Here is a 22,961-nt window from a genome sequence, read left to right as displayed (position 1 = left end):
GATGCGGAAAAACTGTCGGATCTGCTGCAAAAGGCGACTTTCACATCAGCGATTTTTGCCAAAGTCACTGCCGATAGTGTCATACTCACCAAAGGGGGAGGCAGCACTAAAAGTGCCTAGGGCAGCAGAAACTCTAAATACGGCCCTGGCCGTATGTGTCCCTATTACTGCCCCTGATACCCCAATACTGAGCCACTGCTGCCGTATGTGTCCCTGTTACTGCCCCTGATACCCCAATATTGAGCTGCTGCTGCCGTATGTGTCTCTATTACTGCACCTGATACCCCAATACTGAGCCACTGCTGCCGTATGTGTCCCTATTACTGCACCTGATACCCCAATACTGAGCCGCTGCTGCCGTATGTGTCTCTATTACTGCACCTGATATCCCAATACTAAGCCACTGCTGCCGTATGTGTCCCTATTACTGCCCCTGATACCCCAATACTGAGCCGCTGCTGCCATATGTGTCCCTATTACTGCCCCTGATACCCCAATACTGAGCCGCTGCTGCCGTATGTGTCCCTATTACTGCCCCTGATACCCCAATACTGAGCTGCTGCTGCCGTATGTGTCTCTATTACTGCACCTGATATCCCAATACTAAGCCACTGCTGCCGTATGTGTCCCTATTACTGCCCCTGATACCCCAATACTGAGCCGCTGCTGCCATATGTGTCCCTATTACTGCCCCTGATACCCCAATACTGAGCTGCTGCTGCTGCAGTATGTGTCTCTATTACTGCACCTGATACCCCAATACTGAGCCACTGCTGCCGTATGTGACCCTATTACTGCACCTGATACCCCAATACTGAGCCGCTGCTGCTGTATGTGTCCCTATTACTGCCCCTGATACCCCAATACTGAGCTGCTGCTGCCGTATGTGTCTCTATTACTGCACCTGATACCCCAATACTGAGCCACTGCTGCCGTATGTGTCCCTATTACTGCCCCTGATACCCCAATACTGAGCCACTGCTGCCGTATGTGTCCCTATTACTGCCCCTGATACCCCAATATTGAGCTGCTGCTGCCGTATGTGTCTCTATTACTGCACCTGATACCCCAATACTGAGCCACTGCTGCCGTATGTGACCCTATTACTGCACCTGATACCCCAATACTGAGCCGCTGCTGCTGTATGTGTCCCTATTACTGCCCCTGATACCCCAATACTGAGCTGCTGCTGCCGTATGTGTCTCTATTACTGCACCTGATACCCCAATACTGAGCCACTGCTGCCGTATGTGTCCCTATTACTGCCCCTGATACCCCAATACTGAGCCACTGCTGCCGTATGTGTCCCTATTACTGCCCCTGATACCCCAATATTGAGCTGCTGCTGCCGTATGTGTCCCTATTACTGCACCTGATACCCCAATACTGAGCCGCTGCTGCCGTATGTGTCCCTATTACTGCACCTGATACCCCAATACTGAGCCGTTGCTGCCGTATGTGTCCCTATTAATTCACCTGATACCCCAATACTGAGCCGCTGCTGCCGTATGTGTCCCTATTACTGCCCCTGATACCCCAATACTGAGCCGCTGCTGCCGTATGTGTCCCTATTACTGCACCTCATACCTTAATACCGAGCCGCTGCCGCTGTATGTGTCCCTATTACTGCACCTGATATCCCAATACTGAGCCGTTGCTGCCGCATGTGTCCCTATTACTGCCCCTGATACCCCAATACTGAGTTGCTGCTGCCGTATGTGACCCTATTACTGCCCCTGATACCCCAATACTGAGCCGCTGCTGCCGTATGTGTCTCTATTACTGCACCTGATGCCCCAATACTGAGCCACTGCTGCCGTATGTGTCCCTATTACTGCACCTGATACCCCAATACTGAGCCGCTGCTGCCGTATGTGTCCCTATTACTGCCCCTGATACCCCAATACTGAGCCGCTGCTGCCGTATGTGACCCTATTACTGCACCTGATACCCCAATACTGAGCCGCTGCTGCCGTATGTGTCCCTGTTACTGCACCTGATACCCCAATACTGAGCCACTGCTGTCGTATGTGTCCCTATTACTGCACCTGATACCCCAATACTGAGCCTCTGCTGCTGTATGTGTCCCTATTACTGCACCTGATACCCCAATACTGAGCCACTGCTGTCGTATGTGTCCCTATTACTGCACCTGATACCCCAATACTGAGCCTCTGGTGCTGTATGTGTCCCTATTACTGCACCTGATACCCCAATACTGAGCCTCTGCTGCTGTATGTGTCCCTATTACTGCACCTGATACCCCAATACTGAGCCTCTGCTGTTGTATGTGTCTCTATTACTGCACCTGATATCCCAATACTAAGCCGCTGCTGCCGTATGTGTCCCTATTACTGCCCCTAATACCCCAATACTGAGCCGCTGCTGCCATATGTGTCCCTATTACTGCACCTGATATCCCAATACTAAGCCACTGCTGCCGTATGTGTCCCTATTACTGCACCTGATATCCCAATACTGAGCCGCTGCTGCCGTATGTGTCCCTATTACTGCCCCTGATACCCCAATACTGAGCCGCTGCTGCCGTATGTGACCCTATTACTGCACCTGATACCCCAATACTGAGCCTCTGCTGCCGTATGTGTCCATATTACTGCCCCTGATACCCCAATACTGAGCCGCTGCTGCCGTATGTGTCCTTATTACTGCACCTGATACCCCAATACTGAGCCGCTGCTGCCGTATGTGTCCCTATTACTGCACCTGATACCCCAATACTGAGCCGCTGCTGCCGTATGTGTCCCTATTACTGCACCTGATACCCCAATACTGAGCCTCTGCTGCCGTATGTGTCCTTATTACTGCCCCTGATACCCCAATACTGAGCCGCTGCTGCCGTATGTGTCCTTATTACTGCACCTGATACCCCAATACTGAGCCGCTGCTGCCGTATGTGTCCCTATTACTGCACCTGATACCCCAATACTGAGCCGCTGCTGCCGTATGTGTCCCTATTACTGCCCCTGATACCCCAATACTGAGCCGCTGCTGCCGTATGTGACCCTATTACTGCCCCTGATACCCCAATACTGAGCCGCTGCTGCCGTATGTGTCCCTATTACTGCACCTGATACCCCAATACTGAGCCGCTGCTGCCATATGTGTCCCTATTACTGCACCTGATATCCCAATACTAAGCCACTGCTGCCATATGTGTCCCTATTACTGCACCTTATATCCCAATACTGAGCCGCTGCTGCCGTATGTGTCCCTATTACTGCACCTGATATCCCAATACTGAGCCGCTGCTGCCGTATGTGTCCCTATTACTGCACCTGATATCCCAATACTGAGCCGCTGCTGCCGTATGTGTCCCTATTACTGCACCTGATATCCCAATACTGAGCCGCTGCTGCCGTATGTGTCCCTATTACTGCACCTGATATCCCAATACTGAGCCGCTGCTGCCGTATGTGTCCCTATTACTGCACCTGATACCCCAATACTGAGCTGCTGCTGCCGTATGTGTCCCTATTACTGCACCTGATACCCCAATACTGAGCCGCTGTTGCCTTATGTGTCCCTATTACTGCACCTGATACCCCAATACTGAGCCGCTGCTGCCATATGTGTCCCTATTACTGCACCTGATATTCCAATACTGAGCCGCTGCTGCCGTATGTGTCCCTATCACTGCACCTGATACCCCAATACTGAGCTGCTGGTGCCGTATGTGTCCCTATTACTGCACCTGATACCCCAATACTGAGCCGCTGCTGCCATATGTGTCCCTATTACTGCACCTGATACTCCAATACTGAGCCGCTGCTGCCCTATGTGTCCCTATTACTGCACCTGATACCCCAATACTGAGCCTCTGCTGCCATATGTGTCCCTATTACTGCACCTGATACCCCAATACTGAGCCGCTGCTGCCGTATGTGTCCCTATTACTGCACCTGATATCCCAATACTGAGCCGCTGCTGCCGTATGTGTCCCTATTACTGCACCTGATACCCCAATACTGAGCCGCTGCTGCCATATGTGTCCCTATTACTGCACCTGATACCCCAATACTGAGCCGCTGCTGCCGTATGTGTCCCTATTACTGCACCTGATATCCCAATACTGAGCCGCTGCTGCCATATGTGTCCCTATTACTGCACCTGATACCCCAATACTAAACCACTGCTGCCGTATGTGTCCCTATTACTGCACCTGATACCCCAATACTGAGCTGCTGCTGCCGTATGTGACCCTATTACTGCACCTGATACCCCAATACTGAGCCGCTGCTGCCGTATGTGACCCTATTACTGCACCTGATACCCCAATACTGAGCCGCTGCTGCCATATGTGTCCCTATTACTGCACCTGATACCCCAATAATGAGCCGCTGCTGCCATATGTGTCCCTATTACTGCACCTGATATTCCAATACTGAGCCGCTGCTGCCGTATGTGTCCCTATTACTGCCCCTGATACCCCAATACTGAGCCTCTGCTGCCGTATGTGACCCTATTACTGCACCTGATACCCCAATACTGAGCCGCTGCTGCCGTATGTGTCCCTATTACTGCCCCTGATACCCCAATACTGAGCCACTGCTGCCGTATGTGTCACTATTACTGCCCCTGATTCCACAATACTGAGCCGCTGCTGCCGTATGTGTCCCTATTACTGCACCTGATACCCCAATACTGAGCCTCTGCTGCCGTATGTGTCCCTATTACTGCACCTGATACCCCAATACTGAGCCGCTGCTGCCGTATGTGTCCCTATTACTGCACCTGATACCCCAATACTGAGCCGCTGCTGCCGTATGTGTCCCTATTACTGCACCTGATACCCCAATACTGAGCCACTGCTGCCGTATGTGTCCCTATTACTGCCCCTGATTCCACAATACGGAGCCGCTGCTGCCCTATGTGTCCCTATTACTGCACCTGATACCCCAATACTGAGCCGCTGCTGGCGTATGTCCCTATTACTGCACCTGATACCCCAATACTGAGCCGCTGCTGCCGTATGTGTCCCTATTACTGCACCTGATACCCCAATACTGAGCCGCTGCTGCCGTATGTGTCCCTATTACTGCACCTGATACCCCAATACTGAGCCGCTGCTGCCGTATGTGACCCTATTACTGCACCTGTTGTGTGGTTCTCTGTGCCTTCTAAATTCTAAAGCACCCCTCTATAATATAGTAATGCCGGATGCAAGTGCCCTAGAAAACAGTGCCCATATTTTGCCCCTAGAAAGTAATAATGCCCTGTGTGTCCCTTTGACAGTCACAGTAACCCGAGTTCCCCTATAACAATAAGTGCCCACTTTACTTTTAATAATGTCACAAGTGTCTCCCTCCTGTACAGCTCCCTTATGCACAGTATGATGCTCTTTTATACACAGTATATTGCACCCTCACTGTATATATACTGACCCCTTAGTATTCCCCAAACTATTTAAGTTAAGTGTTGGCTACAACACTGTTTTATGGCTCTGTCACTGTAATCTCCACACTGTATTATGGCCCCTTATATAGCCTCCATATAGCATAATACACCAGATAGTTCTCAATAAAGTTTAATGCACTCTCCATAGTCCTCAATATAGTATAATGCACTCCCCATAGGCCTCCATATAGCATAATGCACTCCCCATAGGTCTCCATATAGTATAATGCACTCCCCATAGGCCTCCATATACCATAATGCACACCCTATAGGCTTTCATATAGTATACTGCACTCCCCATAGGTCTCCATATAGTATAATGCATTCCCCATAGGCCTCCATATAGTATAATACACTCCCCATAGGTCTCCATATAGTATACTGCACACACCATAGGCCTCCATATAGTATACTGCACTCCTCATAGGCAGACTCTATAGTATAATGCAGAGGTCCCCAACTCCAGTCCTCAAGGCCCACCAACAGGTCATGTTTTCAGGATTTCCTTTGCATTGCACAGGTGATGCAATTATTACCTGGGCAAGACTAAGGAAATCCTGAAAACATGACATGTTGGTGGGCCTTGAGGACTGGAGTTGGGGACCCCTGGTATAATGCACTCCCCATAGGCAGACTCTATATTATAATGCACAACCTCATAAGCAGCCTCTGTATTATAATGAACCCCCATAGGCAGCCTCTGTATTATAATGCTCTCCCTATAGGCAGCCTCTGTATTATAATGAACCCCCATAGACAGCCTCTATAGTATAATGCACTCCCCATAGGCAGCCTCTGTATTATAATGAACCCCCATAAGCAGTCTCTATATTATAATGCACAACCCCATAAGCAGCCTCGGTATTATAATGAACCCCCATAGGCAGCCTCTGTATTATAATGAACCCCCATAGGCAGCCTCTGTATTATAATGAACCCCCCCATAGGCAGCCTCTATATTATAATGAACCCCTATAGGCAGCCTCTGTATTATAATGCACCCCATAGGCAGCCTCTGTATTATAATGAAACCCGGATAGGCAGCCTTTGTATTTTAATGAACCCCCATAGGCAGCCTCTATATTATAATGCACCCTCATAAGCAGCCTCTATATTATAATGCACCCCTCATAAGCAGCCTCTGTATTATAATGAACCCCCATAGGCAGCCTCTGTATTATAACGCTCTCTCTATTGGCAGCCTCTATATTATAATGCGCCCCCCATAAGCAGCCTCTATTATAATGAATAGGCAGTCTCTATTATAATGAATCCCCATAGGCAGCCTCTGTATTATGATGAATCCCCCCATAGGCAGTCTCTATTATAATGAATCCCCATAGGCAGCCTCTGTATTATAATGAATCCCCCCATAGGCAGTCTCTATTATAATGAATCCCCATAGGCAGCCTCTGTATTATAATGAATCCCCCCATAGGCAGTCTCTATTATAATGAATCCCCATAGGCAGCCTCTATATTATAATGCGCCCCCCATAAGCAGCCTCTATTATAATGAATAGGCAGTCTCTATAATAATGAATCCTCATAGGCAGCCTCTGTATTATGATGAATCCCCCCATAGGCAGTGTCTATTATAATGAATCCCCATAGGCAGCCTCTGTATTATAATGAATCCCCCCATAGGCAGTCTCTATTATAATGAATCCCCATAGGCAGCCTCTGTATTATGATGCACCCCACATAGGCAGCCTCTGTATTTTAATGAACCCCCATAGGCAGCCTCTGTATTATAATAAATAAAATAAATAATAATAAATAAATACTCACCTCTCTTCCTCCTGGTTCCTGCGCTGCTTCGAGCTCCCGCTCATCTCCGGACCGCAGGCACCGGGCAGTAGCGTAACTCCAACTGGCCCCCTCAGAGCGTTATGCATTATGCACAGTGATTCCAAAGGTGGCTGGCCGTAATGCCTGCGCAGGCGCAGTCTGCAAGCCTGGCTGGGACATCAGACGGCCAGAGCTTACTGCGTCTGCGCAGCACAGCAGTACACTGCGCATGCGCCGGTTTTGAAACGTACACAGCGCTGAGGGGGCGGCGCCGAAAGCGCAGGAAGATTGGAGTGACGGCAGAGGAGCGGTTAGAGCTGGGGAGTCAGGACCCGCCTCCCTGGCTAGAGACAGGAATTGTGGCTAAGTATAAAAACGCTTTATTTGGGGTATACTTGAACCTAAAACTAAAAGAGCCACCTTGTTAGAATGCAGTATTACTGCTGCACAAGGTGGCTCTTTTAGTTTATAACGGCTGGAGGGGGGTGACAGTGGCCCTTTAAAGGGACACTGTCACCTGAATTTGGAGGGAACAATCTTCAGCCATGGAGGCGGGGTTTTTGATTCACCCTTTCCTTACCCGCTGGCTGCATGCTGGCTGCAATATTGGATTGAAGTTCATTCTCTGTCCTCCATAGGACACGCCTGTGCAAGGCAAGATTGCACTGTGCAGGCATCTACTACGGAGGACAGAGAATGAACTTCAATCCAATATTGCAGCCAGCATGCAGCCAGCGGGTAAGGAAAGGGTGAATCAAAAACCCCGCCTCCATGGCTGAAGATTGTTCCCTCCAAATTCAGGTGACAGTGTCCCTTTAAGCCTGGGTACCTTTTTAGCCTAAATAAAAGTGTTCTGTATTGAAGAAATTGTTTTAAAAATGCCTCCGGTATTTTAATAGGAAGGACTTGAATGATGTATAAAATTCTCGGAAGAATATTCCTCTTACAAATCTGGCATGTGTCAAAACATGTAAAAGTATATTTTCACCACCTTTCCCAGTCTCCCGGTATAGAGTTACATTTAGTGATTGGAGGTTAGCTGAAAGATGTATACATAAATAATTCAACGTTTGTTGGGCCCATCTAAAACTAAAGGAGTTCACGAGAGTATCAAGAAGGTTGTTATATTCTGAAAAGTTAATTTTAAAATTGGATAATTGCGATTGTACCTGAAATTCATGCATAAAATTAGGAAAGGAGATTCTAAGTTTGGTTATAAAAAAGAGGTCATCCGCATAGGCCACGATTTTATGCATTTTCTAGTGGATTTTGATTATCCTCAATGTCTTTGTTTGTTCTTACATGTCTGAGGAAAGGTTCAATTGTTAAAATGAAAATTATCGGGGCTAAAGGGCAACCTTGGCACGTGCCATTAAAACTGATAAAAGAATCTGAAAGAATTCTGATCACTCGGACTCTGTCTGAAGCAGGTGAGAATAAAAACAAGATCCACTGAGGCATCCTATTTTCCAGGCCCAAATGTCCTCCAGAAATATCCAATTAACCCTATCAATTGCTTTCTCAGCATTCGAATAGAAAAGCATTGAGGGCATATTAGATGATTTAGCTCTATAAGGTTGATAGACTTTAGTGGTATTATCTCAGGCTTCACGACCCGTCATAAAACCCTCCTGGACTGAGTCAATTAGGCCGGCGTCACACTTGCGAGTTTTAAGGACGTAAGAGCGCAGAAACTACGTCCGTAAAACTCGCAAAAAATACGGCACAATTATTCTCTATGCCCCTGCTCCTATCTGCCGTATTAAACTGATCCGTATTATACGGCTTTCTACGGCCGTAGAAAATCGCAGCATGCTGCGTTTCTCACCGTATTGCGCAAATAAAACGTCAATGAAAGTCTATGGAAGCCCCAAAAATACGGATTCCACACGGACCAGCAGTGTGACTTGCGAGGAATACGCAGCGCTGTTAGAGAGAAAAGCCGGTAATTCAATTACCGGCTTTTGCTTTCTCCTTCCTAAACCCGACATGATATGAGACCTGGTTTACATACAGTAAACCATCTCATATCACCATTTTTTTTGCATAATCCACACTACTAATGTTAGTAGTGTGCATCTGCAAAATTTGGCCGTTCTAGCTCTTAAAATAAAGGGTTAAATGGCGGAAAAAATTTGCGTGGGCTCCCGTGCAATTTTCTCCGCCAGAGTAGTAAAGCCAGTGACTGAGGGCAGATATTAATAGCCTGGAGAGGGTCCACGGTTATTGGCCCCCTCCTGGCTAAAAATATCTGCCCCCAGCCACCCCAGAAAAGGCACATCTGGAAGATGCGCCTATTCTGGCACTTGGCCACTCTCTTCCCATTCCCGTGTAGCGGTAAGATATGGGGTAATGAAGGGTTAATGCCACCTTGCTATTGTAAGGTGACATTAAGCCAAATTAATAATGGAGAGGCGTCAATTATGACACTTATCCATTATTAATCCAATACTAGTAAAGGGTTAAAAAAATACACAAACACATTATTAAAAATTATTTTAATGAAATAAAAACAAAGGTTGTTGTAATATTTTAACGCCCAATCCAATCACTGAAGACCCTCGTTCTGTAACAAAAAAAACATAATAAACCAACAATATACATACCTTCCGCAGATCTGTAAAGTCCAACGATGTAAATCCATCTGAATCCATTTATATCGTTGGACTTTACAGATCTGCGGAAGGTATGTATATTGTTGGTTTATTATGTTTTTTCTGTTACAGAACGAGGGTCTTCAGTGATTGGATTGGGCGTTAAATAAAATATTACAACAACCTTTGTTTTTATTTCATTAAAATAATTTTTAATAATGTGTTTGTGTATTTTTTTAACCCTTTACTAGTATTGGATTAATAATGGATAGGTGTCATAATTGACGCCTCTCCATTATTAATTTGGCTTAATGTCACCTTACAATAGCAAGGTGGGATTAACCCTTCATTACCCCATATCCCACCGCTACACGGGAATGGGAAGAGAGTGGCCAAGTGCCAGAATAGGCGCATCTTCCAGATGTGCCTTTTCTGGGGTGGCTGGGGGCAAATATTTTTAGCCAGGAGGGGGCCAATAACCGTAGACCCTCTCCAGGCTATTAATATCTGCCCTCAGTCACTGGCTTTACTACTCTGGCGGAGAAAATTGCGCGGGAGCCCACGCAAATTTTTTCCGCCATTTAACCCTTAATTTTAAGAGCTAGATCGGCCAAATTTTGCAGATGCACACTACTAACATTAGTAGTGTGGATTATGCAAAAAAAATGGTGATATGAGATGGTTTACTGTATGTAAACCATGTCTCATATCATGTCGGGTTTAGAAAGGAGAAAGCAAAAGCCGGTAATTGAATTACCAGCTTTCTGCTATATCGCGGCTGTATGAAGTAAGAATATATATACATATATGTGTCTACTGACATCTACTATATAAAGCTGAATGTGTGTGTGTGTGTGTGTGTGTGTGTGTGTGTGTGTGTGTGTATGTGTGTCTGTATGTCCGGGATTGGCATCTGCACCGTCGCAGCTACAGCCACAAAATTTTGCACAGTCACACGTCTGGACCCCGAGAGCGTCATAGGCTACGTTGTGAGGTGAAATTTTAACCCCGCGCGTTCCAATTCACCAAACAATTTTGCCCCTATCTACATAATGGGGAAAAAAGTGAAAGTAAAAGTGTTGGAAGCGTCGCAGCTACAGCAACAAAATTTTGCACAGTCACACACCTGGACCCTGAGAGCGTCATAGGCTATGTTGTGAGGTGAAATTTTAACCCCGCGCTTTCCAATTCACCAAACAATTTTGCCCCTATCTACATAATGGGGAAAAAAGTGAAAGGAAAAGTGTTGGAGGCGTCACAGCTACAGAAACAAAATTTTGCACAGCCACACGTCTGGACCCTGAGAGCGTCATAGGCTACGTTGTGAGGTGAAATTTCAACCCCGCGCTTTCCAATTCACCAAACAATTTTGCCCCTATCTACATAATGGGGAAAAAAGTGAAAGGAAAAGTGTTGGAGGCGTCACAGCTACAGAAACAAAATTTTGCACAGTCACACGTCTGGACCCTGAGAGCGTCATAGGCTATGTTGTGAGGTGAAATTTCAACCCCGCGCTTTCCAATTCACCAAACTATTTTTCCCCTATCTACATAATGGGGAAAAGTGAAAGGAAAAGTGTTGGAGGCAAATTGACAGCTGCCAGATGTGAACAAGGGGGACTTAAAGAGTGAGAGCGATGGCGGCAAAGAGTATATACCGTACAGTTGCTAAGGTAGGACCCCGACATGGGATACTCACCACACGGGGATATGAACACACACACAAAATGCGCCACACACTATCACGTGCTTGAACACATATACCACCCTCAGCACACATTTCACCACACATACGCCAACCTCGCCACATAAAAGTCGAAACACAAAAGTCGCCGCTCAAAACTCACCATGCGCAAAACTCGCCACATGCAAAAAATAGGCTCACGCAAAACTCGCCACAAGTGCAAAACTCACCTCATGGAAAACTCGCCACACGCAAAACTTGCACATGCGGAAAAATTGCCATATGCACAAAATTTGCAACACATGCAAAAGTTGCCTCACACAAAACTTGCACATACTCAAAAGGCACCAGACATAAAACTCACCACGCGCAAAACTCGCCATGCGCAAAACTTGCTGCACACAACTTGCTACACTAACCTGTCACATGCAACTCGACACACAAAAAGTTGCTACACGCATGTTGCCACACAAAACTCATCTCACAAAAGTCGCTACATGCATGTCGCCACACACAACTCAACACACACAACTTGACAAACGAAACTCGCCCTAAAACACACGCAAGTCTGGTATTAGCCTTCAAAAATAAAATTCTGATTAATAAACAGACAAACTACAAGAGCAACAAATGTACCACATAGGAAATACGGCAGCTGTCAGTCACATGACCTGTCTATTATGTGTATGTGTGAGCTAATATATACTGCCAGGGGGAGGGCTTCCTGTTGGCTAGGGATTTATCAGGCTGCCAATTTATGTTACAAATACTGAGGTAAAAATACTGAGCAAATAACGTGTTAACGAGGTCTAATACAGGAGATCACACAGGTATATACTATATACAGGGGAGATGACACACAGATATATACTATATACAGTAGAGATGACACACAGGTATATACTATATAAAGGAGGAGATGACATACAGGTACATACTATATACAGGAGGAGATGACATACAGGTATATACAATATACAGGAGGAGATGACATACAGGTATATGCTATATATAGAAGATGACATACAGGTATATACTATATGCAGGAGGAGATGACACACAGATATATACTATATACAGGGGAGAAGACACACAGGTATATACTATATACAGGAGGAGATGACATACAGGTATATACTATATACAGAAGGAAATGACATACAGGTATATACTATATATAGGAGGAGATGACATACAGGTATATACTATATATAGGAGGAGATGACATACAGGTATATACTATATATAGGAGGAGATGACATACAGGTATATACTATATACAGGGGAGATGACACACAGCAGGTATATACTATATACAGGGGAGATGACATACAGATATATACTATATACAGGAGATGACATACAGGTGTATACTATATATAAGGGAGATGACAAACATGTATATACTGAGGTGAAAATGAGAGGTGTGAGGTGAAAATGAAAAGGTGTGAGTGCAAAATGAGAGGAGTGAGGGAAAATAGTGGAGTGATCGGAAAATGACAGATGTGAGGTTGAAATGACAAGTGTTAGGCGGGAATGAGAGGAGTGAGGGAGAAAATGAGAGGTGTGAGGGAGAAAATGAGAGATGTGAGGGGGAAAATTAAAGATGTGATTGGGAAAATGAGAGGCGTAATGGGAAAATAAGAGAAGTGACGTGCTATAACTAACCACAGATATTTACTATGCCCAGGCAACGCCGCGCTCTTCAGCTAGTATATATATATATAGACAGTATATATGTTGGTTTTTTTTTACACATGGATCCCTTGTATAGCCGTATGTTGGTTTTGCAAGCCTGCGATAAAAACACGCAGTACGGATGCCATACGGATTACATACGGAGGATGCCATGCGCAAAATACGGTGACACACCCTGCCTACGGAGGAGCTACGGACCACTATTTTGGGGACTTTTCAGCGTATTACGGCCGTAATATACGGACCGTATTTTCATACGCTGTGTGTGACGCTGGCCTTACACTCAGTAGCATGGACGATGATCTGGCGGCGAGTATCTTTACAAAAAGTTTAATGTCGACATTTAAGAGGGATCTAGGACTGTAATTAGAGCATTGTGAATGATCTTTCCCAGGTTTATGAATTACCGAGATGTGGGTCCTAAGGGAGTCTGGGGATGGGGGAGAGTTTTTGGACATAGAGTTGAATGAAGACATTAAGTAGGGAGTCAGATGTCTGTGCTTTTTATAGTAAAGTAGGGAAAGCCGCACGGGCCTGGTGCCTTATCAATTTTGGAAGTGGAAACCGTCTGAATGATCTCCTGTTCTGAAATTGGTTCCTCAAGTGCACCAATATCATCCGACTTAAGTCTGGAGGGCTTTGCGGTCTTGATGTAATTCTTAATTTGAGCACGGAACTCCGAAGAAATAGATAAGGTTTTTTTTCCATGGATATTGTAGAGAGAAGCATCATATTCCTTAAAGGCTGAGGCAATGTCTGTTGATAGATGAAAATAAGAGGTAGGGTGGGTAGTAACGATCTCCGCAACATATATTTTGGCTCTTTGATGCTGCAAAGCCCTCACTATCGATTTACTTAGTTACCATACCCATAGTAATATCGCCTACATCAAGCAAGAAAACCCTTCTCTTTTTTGTTAAAGAGGGCACATAGCTCTTGGTGTACTTTCAGAACAGATTTTTGTTCAAGATCTCTGAGGGGAGACGTTTATGGCGGGTTTCAAGATCTTTTAGTTGGGATAAAGCAGATGTGATCTTCATATCTCTCTTCCTCTTCAACCTAACCTCATAATTTCCAAAAACACCCCTAATCACACATTTATGTGCCTCCAAAATTGTATTCAGAGAGGAGTCAGTGGTGGTGTTTAAAGCAAAGTATTCAGACAAGGTTTCAGAATCTCCCCACTGGGTCATCCAATAGAGATGTGTTTAGTTTCCACTGCCATTGATGAGGGATCGAAGAAGGAAGAGAGACGGAAGTCATGAATAAAGCGTGATCAGAGAAAGTTATAGAAAAAATATCCGCATGTAGTAAGCGCACCAGATCTTTATGTTCAGTGAAAAAATAATCCAACCTAGAAATTATGAACCGAGGAATAAAAAGAAAAATCTTGATCACCCATATGTAGAACTAGTAATCACTAAGCGTCGATTGACTGATCATGTAACAATCATCTGAATTTACGCAAGGCAGCAGAGGAGAGCGAAGATGTATTATCAGATCCACCGCCGTTGAAATTACCCCCCAGAACCAAGGTACCCTCAGAGAATTTTTCTACTTGCTTCAAAAAGTTTGTTAAGATCTGACCCACCTTTGGGGTATAGTGAGGCGAAGGTAAATGGATGAGAGGTGGTCTTGTCCTTAACTAACAACATTCAACCTGCTCCATCACTGCGAGACTCCAAAAATTCTCAAGGCAGTGTACGTGAGACAAGAAGGCTAGTCCCACGAGATTTAGTATCAGGAGAGCAGCTGTGAAACACAGAGGGAAACCAGTGATTCGAGAGTTTAAAAGGCTTCTCGGCACAAAGATGTGTTTCTTACAGAAAGGCCACTTGAATATGCACTTCTTGCAAGAGATTCATCAAGATTGATCTTTTCCCCAGACTGTGTAGACCCTTCACATTTATTGAACCAAGTTTCAGATCCATTAGCGTTACTTGACTACTAGTTTCCAGCCAAAAAGTATAGTAATAGGTGGATGACGAAAAAGGAGTCAGAGAAGGAAAATGTAGACGGGAGAAGTAGAATAAGGTTAGCCAGAGAAGTTTGAGAACGGGAAAGGGCAGAGGGGGTAGAACACAGGGCCACGCTAGGAGAAGTATATTAAAGAGCTTCTAAGAGAAAAGTAATGTAGAAAATATAAGAGAAGAGAGAGAAAAGAGAACACAGAGGAGGAGAGGTATAACAAACAATAAAAGTCCAGAAGGGAAAGTACGGTACCTCGGGAACCAGGGGATTGAAGGGAATGCAGACGTTCAGAATAAGCGTTAGAGTGTAGCCAAACAAAACAAAACATCCCCCTCTTAATGGGAAGAGAGGGGGTGGCATCATCTTTATTTACAGGAGAATGGAAAAGTACAGGATCCCATATGAAAGCCATATGAGAGGAATCAACGTGGAGATTAAAACCTAACCGGGCATCTCCCCCATTTGACAACAAGAGAGGGGGAGGTACAAACTTAGTTACAGGAAAATAATAACCTACAGTGCAACAGTTTTATATTTATTATCCCAAACTTCCTTATTATTAATGCCATTAATTAACTTATAAAGTTTACATAGGTCATATTAATAAGGAAATTGACCTTATAAAGTTGACATAGGTAATATTAATAAGGAAATAAACTGCACAGTCATAGCAAGCACTGACAATCTGGAAAAAAATGAAGCAAATATTAAGGGGTAAGGCCACAGGTTGGTTTCCCCTAGATTTTGTATAGGGACCAAATAGGTCAAATTGTATTCTTTAAAGTTTAATAAATATATCAACATAACCTAGGTATATATTAACTTATCATGTAGGGGAGAAACCATTAAAGGGCATGAAAGGCAAAGCAGCCCTCTATGTAGTTAGACAGACATGTGACCATCAGTCACGACTTAGGAGAGATCCCCTGAGAGGAGGCCTTATCCCTCAAAGCATCTTCCTAGCCTCCTTGGATGTCTGAGTTGGCTTGTATATTCTTGCAGATGTTTCTCTTCTTCCTTTGGGGAACTTGAGGGGGTCGATCCTCAATGAGCCAATTAGGGATTGCAAAAGGAGATATTCCCAGTAATTTGAATAGGCCATCCAGGTACTCTACCATTTTCAAAAAGTAATGTGATCCATTTCTCCTTATAATAGATTGAAAGGGATGACCCTAGCGGTTTGAGGCCCCACTGTCTTTGATCTTAAGTTGGAGAAGTTGGAGTTGTCTTCTCATATATAAACAGCAACAAGAAATGTCAGGAAACAAGCAAATCTCAGCACCCTCCATCGAGACCACCCAATGGGACCATACATGACGAAGTATAGTTTCTTTGTCAGTAAAATAATGTAGTCTGCATAACACATCACTTGGATTAAAAGTGTCCAGGGGGCCCAAGTGGAATACTCTGTGATTTCTATCTATTGTATATGTAGCTTGTAGGGGTCTCTGGGTTATTAGATTCTAAATCGATGTTACTATTTGTTTTCTGAGTTGATGCTTTCAGGGGTAATAATAATAATAATAATAATAATTTTTATTTATATAGTGGCAACATATTCCGCAGCACTTTACAATTAAGCCGGGACATGTACAGACAATAAATTCAGTACAAGTTAAGACAATTTAAACAGTGACATTAGGGGTGAGATCCCTGCTCGCAAGTTTAGAATCTACAAGGTGCGAGGTTCGGATTACGGGGGATGTTAGTCTTAGGTCATTTGTAGAACAGAGGGCACATGTAGGGCGATAGACAGAGATGAGAGAGGAGATATAAGGCAGTGCAGAACTGTGGAGAGCTTTGTGGGTGAGACAGATGAGCTTATACTGGACCCTGTAGCGAATGGGTAGCCAGTGTAATGACTGGCACAAGATGGAGGCATCGGTGAAGCGGCTGGACAGAAATATGACCCTGTCTGCCGCATTCAAGATGGATAAGAGAGAGACCGATCAGAAGAGAGTTGCAGTAGTCCAGACGAGAATGAATAAGAGCGACAGTATGAGTCTTAGCAGTTTCAAAGGTGAGAAAAGGTCGGATTCTGGAGATGTTTTTAAGATGCAGGTGACAGGAGCGAGTGAGTGATCGGATATAGGGAGTAAAGGAAAGTTCGGTGTCGAATATGACCCCAAGACAGCAGGTATGCCTTTAAGGCGGATAGTGTATGGTCTTCTGTTCTCTTGATTATCTGTCAACAATGTGAGGGACTGTACAGTATATGGGATTGGGAGGTTGAAACCTCATTCTAAAGAGCTGAGACCCTCTCTGATAAGAAAACAGTGGTATCCTCAGTAGGTCGCTTCTAATAGCTAGCTAGCTAGCAATTAAAGTATCCATGACATGCCTGGCTGGTAGAGCTTTAATCAGGTCATTCAGTCTCTGAATATATATCTGCATCATAGTTACATGAGTACTATGGGGAGCCATCATGACCACGCAGCATGTCGGACTCACCCCTCTCCACGCTGATGCGGACCGCTGACAACTGAGTAGTGGAAGCATCCAAGACACTAGAGCAGGGGTCCCCAACTCCAGTCCTCAAGGCCCACCAACTTGTCATGTTTTCAGGATTTCCTTTGCATTGCACAGGTGATGCAATTATTACCTGGGCAAGACTAAGGAAATCCTGAAAACATGACATGTTGGTGGGCCTTGAGGACTGGAGTTGGGGACCCCTGCACTAGAGGATCCAGGATTCTATGCAGTAGCACCAGTCCCACTTCCCTCCTCTCCCTCAGTAAGGAATACACCAACCTGTGTTCTTTGCAGCTTTGGTGGGTCTGGTGCCATTGCTGCTCCATGAGGTGAGGCTGTTCTCATCTTGTTGTTTTGAAATAGGTGGGCCAGTGATGAGTTACCGGCATTTCTTCTAGGTATTGAGGAAGGAGGAGGTCACAGGACTCAGATCTCTTCCTCTTGGACATATTGGAAGAGTTTAGCAAAGGTTAGAGCAGTTTTTGTTGCCAGGGTATATGAAGCTTCAGCAGGATGCTTCCTTACGCCACCATAACTAAGCCACGCCGCTCCACTCCACGCACAATATTTAAATACATTCTGTAGATGACTTTTAGATAATTTCTACCATCAGTTGTGGCAGTTTTAAGGCCCTCATTACACATTAGTCTAATCACTAATCAGGTTCAGTCGACATCCTAATGTGTATGGAGGACACTGGCCAACTGGTGGATGGAAGAGATGTCGATCAGGCATATCCAATTTCAGATTGCCAATCCCATTGTTCTTCTGGAAATAAGCCACCTGCCGACGTATTGGTGGCTTTCATAGAGAACACCAAAGCGCTGGGTCGAATGAGATGGCTGAGATGGCTGTCAGTCGAATGATTTACTGAAGCATTGTTCTGCCGAAAGCCATCTGATGTATATGGCCAACCCTACTTTTATGTATATTTTGTTAAAGACTGCAATTTACTACAAAACAATCACCATATATTATTATGACATGGTACCAAAACCCTCAACAGGCTGTAAATGACACCACAATCACTATGTGGTCACATATATGCACATACAGTATAAGCATTCCCCTCAAAAATATTTAAAATCGTATTTTGATTTTTTTTTCAAAGCTGGACACCACTCAACTCAGGATGGTTCATGATTAAAAAAAGGAGTTATTTGGAATGTATGTTTATATAATGTAGGGGTCCAGGCCCTTGGATAACCGCTTGGATAGAAGTGGCAAAGGGTTTTATATCAAAAACAGCATGTAGTGTATTGACCATCATAATCTTTACAGCTCCAAAATGAAAATAGTCTTCCTTCAGTATAAATGGATAACATAAACAGTTGTTTTCTTCAGGAAGAATTAAACAGAATAAATATCACCACCTAACCATCTTCAGTATTTCCAGCAGCAGCTCACATTTGAATCAAACGTGTTCACCAAAGAAAGACATCACTGGTTGCACACCTCTTTTTGCAGAGCAGACTAACCAGCAGTTCTGCCTCTCTCCAGTCTCAGCACACTCCACACTGCTGAGCTAACCCAGCTACTCTTAAAAAGCCTGTAAACTTCAGACTGGATCATAGGATCGACTTTTCCAAGCCAGGATCTTTTGGTTTCTCAAAAACATCCAGTCACATTAAAGAAGCACTCCCAGCAAAATTTTTATTCTCTTAATGCAGTGATGAGCAAAAGGGTAACAAAGTTTTGAACTATTTATTTCAGGCTGCATATCTCACCATCCACTACTACTTTAAACATAAACCTACTGTCATTTTATAGACAATCATCTTGGCTATCTCATACATAAATTTGACTTGCAACTCTTTAACATAATATTATTTATGAAGATTCTTGTCAGGTCACTGCATTGTTACTGTTTTGCTCCTGATGGAATAAATATCTTTTTCATCCTGTATACTACAAAATACAACTTATTCTCACATTCCCTAATAGCTCAATGTGTTAATAGGTTGATTACTAAGTGAAAGCTCACTGGTTCGAATTGAGGAGCAGCCTTGAAGAAGATTTCCCAAGAAAAGAGAAACAGCATTATCCAGCTCATTGATTGCGGTCTCTTGCCAAGAAAATTGCCAAAGCGCATCATGAGAGTGACATGACAGTTGTAAGAATACAAAATGAAGTCTGCACATCCATTCAAAAGCCAAGAGGTGGAAGTCCAAGCAAAATTTCGGAGTCAACAAGTTTCCTCATCACATGGTCTGTGAGTTCTGGTGCGAAAAACTCAGCAGTGGAGGTATCTTGTATGCTTTGTAATAGTGAGTTAACAAACGTCTATACAAGCACTGAGCGACACAATGTTTTTAAATGTTTTTAATTGTTGGTGTTTGTGTTTTTTTGGTTGACAAATAAAATTACATGTGTACTATATTAGTGGTGGTCCCTGCTATATAGCTTGATGCTGTTTCTTCTTTTTTGCTTGGTTGCACTTATTCTGTCAAGCTCGGGTTGACCCCCCTCCCCCATCTTCTAGTACGATATTTTACATGGATGGTGCCCTCCACTCTTTTTGTGTACACTGAGCGACATAAGTTACAGAAGTCTGGAATGGTGGCTCGAAAAAAGGTGAAGAAGCCTCAACGTCAATATCCTCATAAAAAAAGTGGTGGCTCACGTTTGCAAAAAAGTGCAAAAAGTGGAAAGTAGAAGATTGGAAAAGAGTAATTTGGAGCGATGAGACGCACGTCAAAGGACTATTCTCTGATGGGTGCAAATGGGTCTGAAAAAACAAGAGAACAAGGGGCTAACAGATCAAAAAATTGAAGGCATTGTCAAGTTCGGTGGAGGAAGCCTGATGATATGGGGTTGTTTCACAGTCAAAAGTGTTGGATATTTGTCCAAGATCAATGGTGGTCTCAATGAGCTATATGTGAGTATCCTACAAGACAAGAAACTTCATACACTTGAGTACTATGGGTATGAAAAGGATGACATTGTGTTCCGGCAGGACAACGATTGGAAACATACATCGACATCGGCGAAGAAATGGTTCAATGACAATGAAGTAGAGGTGCTGGACAGACTCCTCAAGTCCTCAGACCTCAACCCAATCAAACACTTGTCTGTAGAGTTGAAGACAAAACTGCATGTATACCCAAGTGAGTTTGGCAGTATGCACCAACTTTGGGAACGTGTAGACGAGACCTGGGATCAGATTTTGGTCGAGACATGTTTGAATCTGATCGAGAGCATGCCCAGAAGGATTCATACAGTGTAGAAAGACAAAGGTGGATTTACAAAATACTAACAAAATAATAAAAAATTAAATTTAAATTTCTAGGATCAAAACAGTAACAATGCAGTGACATGACAAGAATCTGCACAACTAATCATACGCTTAATAAGTGAAGGTTTATGTATGAGATAGCCAAGATGATTGTCTATAAAATGATGGTAGACTCATGTTCAAAGCAGTTGTGTATGGTAAGATATAGAGCCTTAAAGTTAAAAGTTCAAAACATAATTACCCTTTTTGCTCATTGCTGTATATTGCAATCATCACATTATATAGCACTGTGTACTTATAATTGCTCATTTTGCCTTTCTAGCTAATTCTTCTCTTTTACATTAGGTCTATAACATCACATGATTCAAAGCTGACTAGTTGAGTCCTTCTAAGTTCTATTTAGAAACAGGAGGTCAATTTTCTCTGCGCAAGTTACGAGTCAAAGCTAAGGAGGGGAGCGTAGCATCTTGGTCAGGAATTGAATAGGGAAATTCATCATGTAGGAACACAAGAAATCTTGTTACTACGTAGAACAGAGAAAAGAGAATAACTGGGTAGAAAGGTAAAATAAGCAATTGTAAGTACACAGTGCTAGATAATATGTTGATCTTATATTAAGAGGATTATCTTTGTTGGGAGTGCTTCTGTGGGAAAACGGGGTGTCAGCAAGCACCCAAGTCAGCTATCCGAAACCGCATGGACCAGGGATCGTCCCGCCTAGTGCCCGCTCTCCCGTTAAATGTGGGTATAACGCTACTCAGACAACACAGGATTAGAGTAAAACAGTGTGGCAATACTTTATTGAACAACAACACACAATAGCAAACAGAACAGTCCCAGCAATTATCTCAAGATAGTGCACATTACAGGGTCCCATCCTTCTGCTGACTCACCGAGATAATGGTAGATCTTATGTCAGAGCTCCCAGGGTCGCTATTCAACCTGTGGTACACACAGAAGAGGTAACTACAAGTGTAGGGAGATGACCGAGAACAGTCCTTAGAGTCCATACAAGGTCCAAAGCCAGTTGACACGAGAGTCACCACCTGGCTTATCTGACCATCTCCATGGAACCAGGTGATCAGCGGGTCCCAAACCTGGCTTTCTCCAAACATATCCATGGTTCAGAGATGATCACTGGATCAGATCTGTGTCCTTCCAACTGGATCTGAAAACCCATAGGTTGTTTCCTATAGAATCAGATTCGTGTCCCTCGTGATTGTCCCATGATGATTTGGCTGCAGTCTTGTCTCTTGTCCGTTGGGTGGTTTGCAGAATGTCCAGCTGGTAGCTCTGTGTTATTTCAGTTGTAATGATGAGATCTCTGAGTTTTTTATACCCGAGGCATGTAACCTATTTTTACAATTACGCAGTGTCCTTCAGTCCAACATCAAGATAAGGCAAACAATGGTGATGAGATCAAGTAGCACTACTTGACCATTCAATCTATGTGCACAGTCTTTTCCTCTCTGCTTTCAAAGTCAACAAGCTGGTTCCAGAATGTAATGCACAATTAGCATATCAACACACAGTAAACAAAAGATAAACACACACTACCTAAAAGTCAGTATTACAGACTAAGGCTATGTGCACACGTTCAAGTTTTTTCATGTTTTTTTCGTGTTTTTTCATGATAAAAATGCTATAAAAACTCATTAAAAATGCATACATTATGCATCCTATCATTTAGAATGCATTCTACATGTTTTGTGCACATGATGTGTTTTTTTTCCGCGAAAAAAACGCATCGCGGTAAAAAAAAGCAGCATGTCCATTTTTTTGTGCGGATTTTCTGCGTTTTTCCCACTATTCTATGCATTTGGGAAAAAAAGCACAAAAAACACACCAAAAACGTGTCAAAAACACGTCAATAAATGTGAAAAAAACGCATGCGGATTTCTGGCAGAAATGTCAATTTTTTGTCAGGAAAATTTCTGCAAGAAATCCTGACGTGTGCACATACCCTTACACATAAACACTTAAATTCACAAGCCAATATACAGAAAAAGAGTCAGTTCTCCTTGGTTTGCAAAAACATAGTTGTCTGGGTAATTAAAATATACTCTCCTTTCTTCACAGCTTCCTTAAAATTCTCTCAGTAAC

The 22,961-nt window shown here is 43.8% G+C and overlaps 1 protein-coding gene across 1 annotated transcript in view; it reads left to right on the top strand.

The window, feature by feature from the left end:
* Positions 1-22,961, top strand: part of PGR (progesterone receptor) — a 169,616-nt gene that overhangs the window by 102,974 nt on the left and 43,681 nt on the right. The window lies entirely within an intron of this gene.

Source organism: Ranitomeya imitator, chromosome 3, assembly GCF_032444005.1.
Source record: "Ranitomeya imitator isolate aRanImi1 chromosome 3, aRanImi1.pri, whole genome shotgun sequence".
Classification (NCBI taxonomy): domain Eukaryota; kingdom Metazoa; phylum Chordata; class Amphibia; order Anura; family Dendrobatidae; genus Ranitomeya; species Ranitomeya imitator.
The sequence above is the reverse complement of the archived record's forward strand: the minus strand, read 5'-3'. Positions and strand labels throughout refer to the sequence as shown.